Source organism: Phyllostomus discolor, chromosome 1, assembly GCF_004126475.2.
Source record: "Phyllostomus discolor isolate MPI-MPIP mPhyDis1 chromosome 1, mPhyDis1.pri.v3, whole genome shotgun sequence".
In the NCBI taxonomy this organism is placed as follows: domain Eukaryota; kingdom Metazoa; phylum Chordata; class Mammalia; order Chiroptera; family Phyllostomidae; genus Phyllostomus; species Phyllostomus discolor.
This window is the reverse complement of record NC_040903.2, coordinates 101,520,211-101,530,080: the sequence shown is the minus strand read 5'-3', so window position 1 is coordinate 101,530,080 and position 9,870 is coordinate 101,520,211.

Sequence of the window (9,870 nt, the reverse complement as noted above, 5' to 3'; positions counted from 1 at the left end):
TGTTATTGAAAGATAACTGACATATATTGCTCTATAAGTTTAAGGTATACAGCATAATGATTTGATGTACATATATTGTGAAATAATTACAATAGGTTCAGCTAACATCCATCTTCTCATATAGATAAAAACAAAAGAAAAAAAAGGAAAAAATGTCTCCTGGTGATGAGAACTCTTAGGATTTACTCTATTAACAACTTTCCTATATGTCATAAAGCAGTGTTAACTATAGTCCTCATGTTGTACATCATATCCCTAGTACGTGTTACCATGTACCTGGAAGTTTCTACCTTTAGACCACTTTCCTCCAACTAGGGTTCTTGATTTCAAAAACACTATTAAAAGATATAATATATTTATTATAAACCAGGAATTGTTGGAATAAGTCTCAACAGCCCTATGAGATACTGTATTTATTAGGGTAAAAATGAAATTAATGCTCTGGCCAGGTGGCCCAATTGGTTGGAGCATCAATCTATACACCAAAAGGTTGCAGGTTCGATCCCCAGTCAGGGTGGGTATGAGAGGCAACAGATTGATGTTTCTCTCTCTCTAAAAGCAATAAACACAACCTCAGCTGAGGATTTTTTTAAAGATGAAATTAATATAATAAAGAAATCCCAAAATGCAGCAGCTTAGAAAACAGACATTTTTCTCATATTCAACAGTCTTGATATAAATAGTTCAGGTTGGGGGACTCTACATAGTCATTCAAGGATCCAGGCCGCTTCCACCTGGTTGCTCCACCATCACTGTCTACGTGGTCCACATTATCATTGTTTATGTGGCCAAGCTGGATGACCATCACATCAGGCTTTCACCCACCAGAACAAGGCCATGGAAAGGGTATGCACAATGCCTTATAAGGTTTATTAGATTTGACTGTGGTGCACATCACTTCCACATATGCCATTGGCAAGAACTTAGTCACACTTAATTCTAAGTCAAGTAGCAAATGTGGAAGCACAGTCATGTGCTCAGCCACAGCCCTACAACGGACTAGATGTATGTTTTTCCTCACCCCCAAATTCATGTTAAAGTCCCAATCCCCAATGTGATGGTTTTTAGAGGTGGGGTCTTTGGGAGGCTTTTAGGTCATGAGAGTAGAGCCCTCACAAATGAGATTAGTGCCCTTATAAGAAGAGACACAGAAGAGATAATCTCTCTCTGCCCTGTGAGAACACAGCAAGAAGGTGATCGCCTTTAAACCAAGAGGAGGGCCTTCACCAAGAAACTGACCCTGACCTTGGACATCCAGCCTCCGAAACTGTAAGAAACTAATGTTTATTGTTTAAAACACCCAGTGTTTAGAATTCTTTTATAGCAGCATGAACTGACTGAGACAAACACCGTAGCTATAAAAGAGGGGAAAAGAATTTTGGTAGAAAACAAGCAGTCTCCACATACTATCATGTTACAAATGAGGAAGGCAAGGTGCAGAGCTGAAGTAGTTTGCCCAAGGTCACATGGCCGGCAAGTGGGACTGGAATGCAAGCACTCTAACTGCAGAGCCCATGCTCTAAACACTCTATCACTACTTCTCAAATGTCTGAACCATAACCTAAGATAAGAAAAGCATTTTCCCTAGCAATCTGGCACACAGGTGCTTGTATCTGTGTCTGCTTATGTGTGCATATGTTTCACGGAACAATCCTTACTTTACAACAGTCAGTGAGTTCTGATATTTTTAGTTTTATCATTTTTTAAATGTTATTCAGACCCACAGAACTGATTTCATAGCCCTCCAATGTATTGTGATTGACAGTATGAAAAGAGCGCAGCACACTCAATTCCAGTAGGAGAACTGGAAGTCATTGGAAGGCTATTGAAGAGTTCACAGTATGAACTGTATGAATAAATAGTCTAGAGAATCAGGTTCAGAAAATAGATAGGCCCAGGGACTCCAGGAAACCCAGAATCACAGCTAAAATTTTGTCATGGGAAGGCTCTATTAAGATGTACCGGACACCAGTGTTGATGTTACTTCTACTACTGCCACTGGGTCTGATGGCTGTTATCACTGAAATGGCTTTCAAACAAGCTTGGCTCTGTGTCTCTCTCCAGAGGCAAAGTCCAAGGAGGAAGAAGCCAGCTGGTGGACTTCGACCACACACTTGTACTCAAGCTTCGAGGATCAGGCAGAGCAAAAATCTGGCTGTTCAGCTCACAAAACCTGGCTATTCAGCTCACAAAACCCAGATTCGATTCTTGGCAGCCCAGAAATGAACAAACAAACAAAAAGGCAAATTTCCAATATACTCATAAACCACTGGAAGAAGCATACATTGGTACAGCCACTTTGGAAAGCAATTTGACATTATTTTGTGGAACTCTAAGTACATATCCTATGACACAGAAATTCCTTTTCTAGGCCAGAGTCTGAATTGAAATTCCCACATAATGTACTTATAGAGACTTGTTTAAGTATGTTCACAGAAGCAATGTCTGTAATAATGAAAACTAGAAACAACATATAGATTTATCATTAAAAACTGAATAGAACTGGGTCTATTGTTCATCTTTAGATCCCAGCACCAAGCACTGCTGGAGGATTATCAGAACCAAATAAATTCTTACTGAAATGAATTGTAACTAAATAAATTGCCAACCAGAAATTATCCAGTGAATGGTATGCAGGGCCAAACCAAAACGTTCAGAGAACCTATAGAAGAAAGCATCCTGAAGTGCAAAGAATGTGGGCTTTGGATTAAGAAAAGCCTTGGTCTGACACCAAGTTCTGCTTGTGTGACCTTAAGCAAGTTTCTTAACCTATGAGTCTCAATCCTCTTCTTTGTAAATAAGAGGATCAATGGGATAAGAGATCTCAGGGATGCAACGTAGGGTCTCCCAACCACTGTGGCACGATGCTATGCTGTGCCTGAGCAATATGTGTGCCAAGGAGGTGATCCCTCAGCCTTTCAGTTGGTCAGAGCCCACACCTGTTTCCTCTGGCCTTGAGCATCCTCATTCTTCTTTCACTCCAGTATGCCACGTGAAGATTATACTTTTCTACATGTGCCAAGACATGAAAAATGTTGGGAAGCACTAGCACAGTGCAATCCCTGGCACATAGAATACCCTTAGTAAATATTAGTTCCTTCTACTTACTGATGGAATTGGGGCACTCTAAGGATTTCTTATACTAGAATTGTGGGGAATCTGAAATGTTGTGGGCCTTACCAGATCTCCTGGGAGCCACTTTCTGAAAAGTCACAAAGGATTTAACAGTGGCCTCAATATATCTTCACCCAGAGGAGATCACCCAGAGTAGAAAATGTCCAAATATACAGAACAAAAGTCAAGGGGTCTGAGTCAGTTGAGGGAGTGAAAGAAATGTCTTTCCATCTCACCTCCTGAACTGCACCTTAACTCAGGCCATCTTTTTTTCCCATTCTGTCTCAAGAGGATATTTATGTCTTGAATGTCATCACACACGAAGGTGCTGAGAAGGAACACTTCTCTAGTATGGGTTTTCCTTCCATGTGAAGAGTGTTCCCATACCTGTGGCCCCCTAGTGGCCCTTGTTCACTCCATGCCAAGGGAAATGGAGCTGATTGATAAGTGTGGAAGAAGAAAATAATCACGTGTGGCTCAATTCTTTCCTCCTTTCTTCCTCTTGGGAGCTGCCATTCTACAGAAGCCAGGTGCCCCTACCTCAGCACACAGAACCCTTACTGGAAATTACCCTGCTGCTCAGAAGAAGGCCTGCTGTGGCCCAGGGTTGCCAGTGATTAGGTGGGGAAATCTGTCATATTCCAAATTTTAGAATAGGGCCTGCCTACTCCATACCAGCCACGGTCTTCACTATCAGCTTCCTCAGTAGGCCATTCAGGCAGCCAGGCCAAAGGTGTACCAAGCAGGTGACTCAGCAACATGGATTTTAGGAAAAGGTTGGACTTGGAATTCACACAGGTCTAACATTGTTGCTTTGTCTTATTTTCTTAAAAATCATATTTATAGGACTTCCGGCCAAGATGGAGGCATAGGTAGACACACTGTGCCTCCTCGCACAACCAAAACAAGGACAACAACAAATTTAAAGAGAAAAACCAACCAGAAATGACAGACAATTGAACTGTATGGAAGTCTGACAACCAAGGAGTTAAAGAAGACATTCATCCAGACTGGTAGGAGGAGCGCAATTGGGCAACCAGGAGGACAGGACTCATGGCAAGGCAGCCGCTGGTGGACCGGGCAAGGCAGCAGATTTCAAACTGGGAGGTCCCACATTCACGTGCAGATAAACTGTGAAGAACACCTGAGGAGCGAGACAGACCACACAATCCAGGGTCCCAGTGCGGGGAAATAATGTCTCAAAGCCTCTGACTAAAAACACCTGTGGGGGTTCAGACAGCAGTGGGAGAAACCACTAGCCTCATAGCAGAGTTCACTGGCGAGACCCACAGGGTCTTAGAACATACACAAACCCACCCACCTGAGAATCAGCACCAGAAGGGCCCAATTTGATTTCGGGAAGTGAGGGAAGTGACTGAAAACTGTCTTAGAGTGGAGCAAGCGGCACTGTTCCTCTCGGACCCTTCCCCCACATACGGCACCACAACAGTGATGTGGGCCCCACCCTGGTGAACACTTAAGGCTCCACCCCTTACTATGTAACAGGCACACCGAGACAAAAAAACGAAAGAACAGTTCAAAGCTACAGAAAAAATACAACTAAGCGACAAAGAGATAGCCAACCTATCAGATGCACGATTCAAAACACTGGTTATCAGGATGCTCCAGGAACTCCCTGGGTACTTCAACAGCATAAAAAAGACCCAGGCAGCAATGAAGGTCGAATTATGTGAAATAAAGAAAAATCTACATGGAACCAACAGTGACGGGAAGGAAACCAGGACTCAAATCAATGGTTTGCAGCAGAAGGAAGAAATAAACACTCAATGAAAACAGAATGAAGAAACAAGAATTCAAAAAAATGAGGAGAGGCTTAGGAACCTCCAGGACATCTTTAAATGTTCCAACATCTGAATTATAGGTGTACCAGAAATAGAAGAGGGAGAGAAAGAAATTGAAAACTTATTTGAACAAATAATGAAGGAGAACTTCCCCAATCTGGTGAAGGAAATAGACTTCCAGAAAGTCCAGGAAGCTCAGAGAGCCCCAAAGAAGTTGGACCCAAGGAAGCACACACCAAGGCACATCATAATTAAGTTACCCAAGATTAAAGATAAGGAGACAATCTTAAAAGCAGCAAGAGAAAAGGAGACAGTTACCTATAAAGGAGTTCCCATTAGACTATCAGCTGATTTCTCAAAAGAAATCTTACAGGCAAGAGGGGACTGGAAAGAAGTATTCCAAGTCATAAAAGGCAAGGACCTACATCCAAGATTACTCTACCCAGCAAAGCTATCATTTAGAATGGAAGGGCAGATCAAGTGCTTCCCAGATAAGGTTAAGTTAAAGGAGTTCATCATCACCCAGTCCTTATTATATGAAATGTTAAAGGGACTTATCTAAGGAAAAGAAGATAAAATATATGAACACTACAATGACAACATACTCACAGATATTAACAACTGAACCTAAAAAAAGAAAAATAAGCAAACAACTAGAACAGGAACAGAATCACAGAAATGGAGATCATGTGGATGGTTATAAGTGGGGGAGTGGGTGGGGAGAGAGGGGGAAAAGGCACAGAGAATAAGAAGCATAAATGGTAGGTAGAAAATAGACATGGGGAGGGTAAGAATAGTATAGGAAATGTAGAAGCCAAAGAACTTATATGTACAACCGAGAGACATGAACTAAATGGGGGGAATGTGGATGGGAGGGGGTGTGTAGGGTAGAGGAGAATAAAGGGGGGAAATGGTATAACTGTAATAGCATAAGCAATAAAATATATTTTTAAAAATTACATTTACATAACACAGTAGCAGAAAGAAAACTCTAGGTTTTAATAAATAGGTCTGTGTCTAGTCTCCTTTCCCCACCTTTCCCTGATCATTGTATATCCTTGAGAAATTTTCTTAATTTCTGTGGAACTCATTTTGTTTCTCTTTTTAAAAATTATCAGTCGTAAAAGTACATTAAAGAATAAAATAAAAATTTGTTTTTAAAGACAGCAGGTGTGTCTACCCCTGCCACTCATTTTCACTTCCACAGAGGCAACCAGTTTCATCTTTCACCTATTTCATTATTTACCTGTGTCTGTTAGTAACACCTAGGTATTTCTACTTCTTGGTTTTTCCTTTATAGATGCATACTCTGTTGACTTCCTCATACAGAAGATAGCTTTTTGTTTCTATGCTTTCCTGCATCATCACCACACATACAAACCATTTCCATGAGTACTTTCAATTATGAACTTTTGACCATATGGAAATGTTCAATCAATAATCAATAAATGCTTCTCTTTTTTTAAAGATTTATTTTTAGAGAGAGGGGAAAGGAGGGAGAAAGAGAGAGAGAGAGAAACATCAATGTTTGGTTGCCTCTCACATGCCCCCTACTGGGGACCTGGCTCACAACCCAGGCATGTGCCCTGACTGGGAAGTGAACCGGCAACCCTTTGGTTTGCAGTCCAGTGCTCAATCCACTGAGCCACACCAGCCAGGGATAATAAATGCTTATTGAGTGCCTACATGAGTTAGGCATTAGGGTAGGCCCTGAAGTGATAACATAAGAAACCAGACAGCCTAGTCTAAAGTACATGCTCTTAAACATTATGCCATAGTGCCTTTCATAATGAGGTTAAGATACCAGAAACACCTAAAATACCTACTGAATCATTTAACAAACACTAACTGGTGCTTAAATGTACTTTCATATTCAAGTGTGCTTTACTGAATTTGAATTCTAGGAAAATTGCTTCATTCGTGCAAATCCAAAACTTTCTAGTTAATCATTCCTCATTCTCCAGCTACTCTGTACAAATAAGAGTTTTCCTCCATATAGGTCTTCATTACTTTCATGTCACTTTTGCATACACACATGTGTTCCACATGCTCTAGGGCATCCCAGAGATACAATATGAAGGTAAGTAGAAGGAAAAAGACAATTTTTTAGAAGAACAAAATATAAACAAGTTTTACTTGTTAAAGTACTACATGAGAATGATATATCACTAAAAATTGAGAAATGGGGAGCCACTAAAAAGAAATCTACAATTTTTCTTAATCAAACAAAAGTTTTCACAGTTTATCATTTTTAAAAGGATTTCTCGTGATATTTTAGAGGACTTTTGGTCAAGTTGGTGGTGAAGGTATACACACCTCACCTCTTCACACAACCTCATCAAAATCATGATGAAGGTATAGAACAATTATAACTCACAATCATTAGCAATTGAGTTGAATGGAAGTCTGACAACTATAGAATTAAAGAAACTTCATTTATCCGGACTATTAAGAGGGGTGAAGACATGGAATGGGCTCGTCCTACATCCATGTGTGGTCAATAAATTGGAAGGGATATCTCAGGAGGGAGGAGGCCCAGTCCCACACCAGGCCACCCAGTCCACAGTTCCAGTGCCAGGAAGTTAAGTCCCCACAACTTCTGGCTGCCAAAACCAATGGGGATTGAATCTGTGGAAGAAACTTCTGGAGTCCCAAGAAGTTCCTCTTAAAGAATCCACATACTGACTTACTCTGACCAACTCCCTCTCAGCCCCAGCACCAGGGTAGCAGCTTGACAGGCACCAGTGGCATACAGGGAGAAACTGAAGTGTCTGGCATCAAGGCAAGAGCTGGGGGACAGCTTTCTCCCAGACAGAAAGGCAGTTAGAAGCTATAGTCCCTTTTCTGAACCCTCCCCCACAGATCCATAAAGCTGTCCCACCCAACTAATGGGCCTGCACAAACTGTTAACAGTGACTTTTCCAATAGCTGGTCTTGGCTCACATGTCACAACTTCCTAAATCCTCTCAACCAAACTACAGCCAGCCTCAGTGAGCCCCCACTCCCTGTAACTCTTGCTAAGTGGTTGTAGGCCTGGCACTAGAAGCAGCCAGCCTAGATTCACAGCTTGGCTTCACCTGGGAATCTCCAAGCCCAGCACAAGAAGCAGCAATCTCAGATTGCTCTATAGACATACAGGGTGGCCATGGGCAGAATACAGGTGGGGACTGACATTGGCCTGCATCATCAGGGAAACACCAGAGCCTGCACAACCAGAGAACAGATACAGACCACATCAGAGAACCACCACCCTGCCCCCACACAGTAAATCATCCATGGAGGGAGGAGGTTGGGGGTCAGAGGTCACAGACAGTCCTTGCAGCTGACTGACTTGGGTAAATCCTTCCCATTGACTTGCCAACAGCAACCAAGGCTCAACTACAAAAGGGTATACTTGGCCCACACAAAGGGCACACCTTGAGTACACACCTTGGGTGATAGGGAAGGCTGTGCCACTGAACCCCACAGGACACCTACTACATTAGGCTATGCTACCAAGACATTAGCAGCTCTACCTAATACATAGAAACAAACACAGGGAGGCTGCCAAAATGAGACAAAGAAACATAACCCAAATGGAAGAATAGATTGAAACCCCAGAAAAAGAGCTAAACCAAATGGAGATAAACAATCCATGAGATACAGAGTTCAAAACACTGTTTATAAGGATGCTCAAGGAACTTAGTGAGGACTTCAACAGCATAAAAAAGATGTAGTCAAAAATGAAGAATACACTAATTGAAACAAAGAACCATTTTCAGGGAAACAATAGTAGAGCAGATGAACCAGAGAATCAAATCAATGATTTGGAACATAGAAAGCAAAAAACAACCAATCAGAACAACAAGAAAAAAGAACTCCCAAAACAAGGATAGAGTAAGCATCCTCTGGGCAACTTCAAATGTTCCAACACCCACATCATAGGGGTGCCAGAGGAGAAGAGAGAGAACACAAAATTAGAAATCTATTTGAAAAAATAATGAGAGAAAACTTCCCTAATTTAGTGAAGGAAATAGACATCCAAGTCCAGCAGTCCCAAACAAGATGAATCCAAAGAGGAGCACTTCAAGATACATCATAATTAAAATACCAAAGACTAAAGATAAAGCAAAAATCTTAAAGGCAGCAACAGAAAAGCAATTAGTTACCTACAGGGGAGTTCCCATAAGGCTATCAGATGATTTCTCAAAAGAAACTTTGCAGGCTAGAAGTGAGTGGCAAGAAATATTCAAAATCGTGAAAAGCAGAGACCTACAGCTAAGATCGCTCTACCCAACGAAGATATCATTTGCAATTGAAGGGAGATAAAGAAGGGGGGAGCTTCCAAGACAAGAAAAAAACTAAAGGAGTTCATCATCATCAAACCATTATGATATGAAATGTTAAAGGGACTTATTTAAGAAAAAGAAGATAAAAACTATGAACCATAAAATGGCAATAAACGCATATCTATTAACAATTGAATCTAAAAACAAGCTAAGGAAACAAGAAGAACAGAGTCAGAATCATGGATATGCAGAGCATTTTGATGGTTGTCAGATAGGATGGCATGTAGGGAATAGGTGAAGAGGTGAGGGGATTAAGAAGTACAAAGAGGTAGTTACAGAATAGCCATGGGGATGTAAAGTACAGTGTAGGAAATGGAGCAGCCACAAAATTTATACACATGACCCATGGACATGAACAATGGTATGGGGATGGGCTGAGAGAGTGGGCAGTGCTGGGTGGGTTAGGGGAAAGGGGGGGAAATCAGGATAACTATAATAGTACAATCAATAAAATATAATTTTTAAAAAAAATTCTCTCTCTCTGTCTTGGTGCTTCCTTAGGATCTGAGAGAGGCAAATTTTAAATGTTCTTCAAAACAATGTCTCTGATAAGGAATTTTCTCTTCCCTTAGTGCCATTTCACAAAAATCAAAATGAATAGCACCAATGACTCCATCCAGATGCAT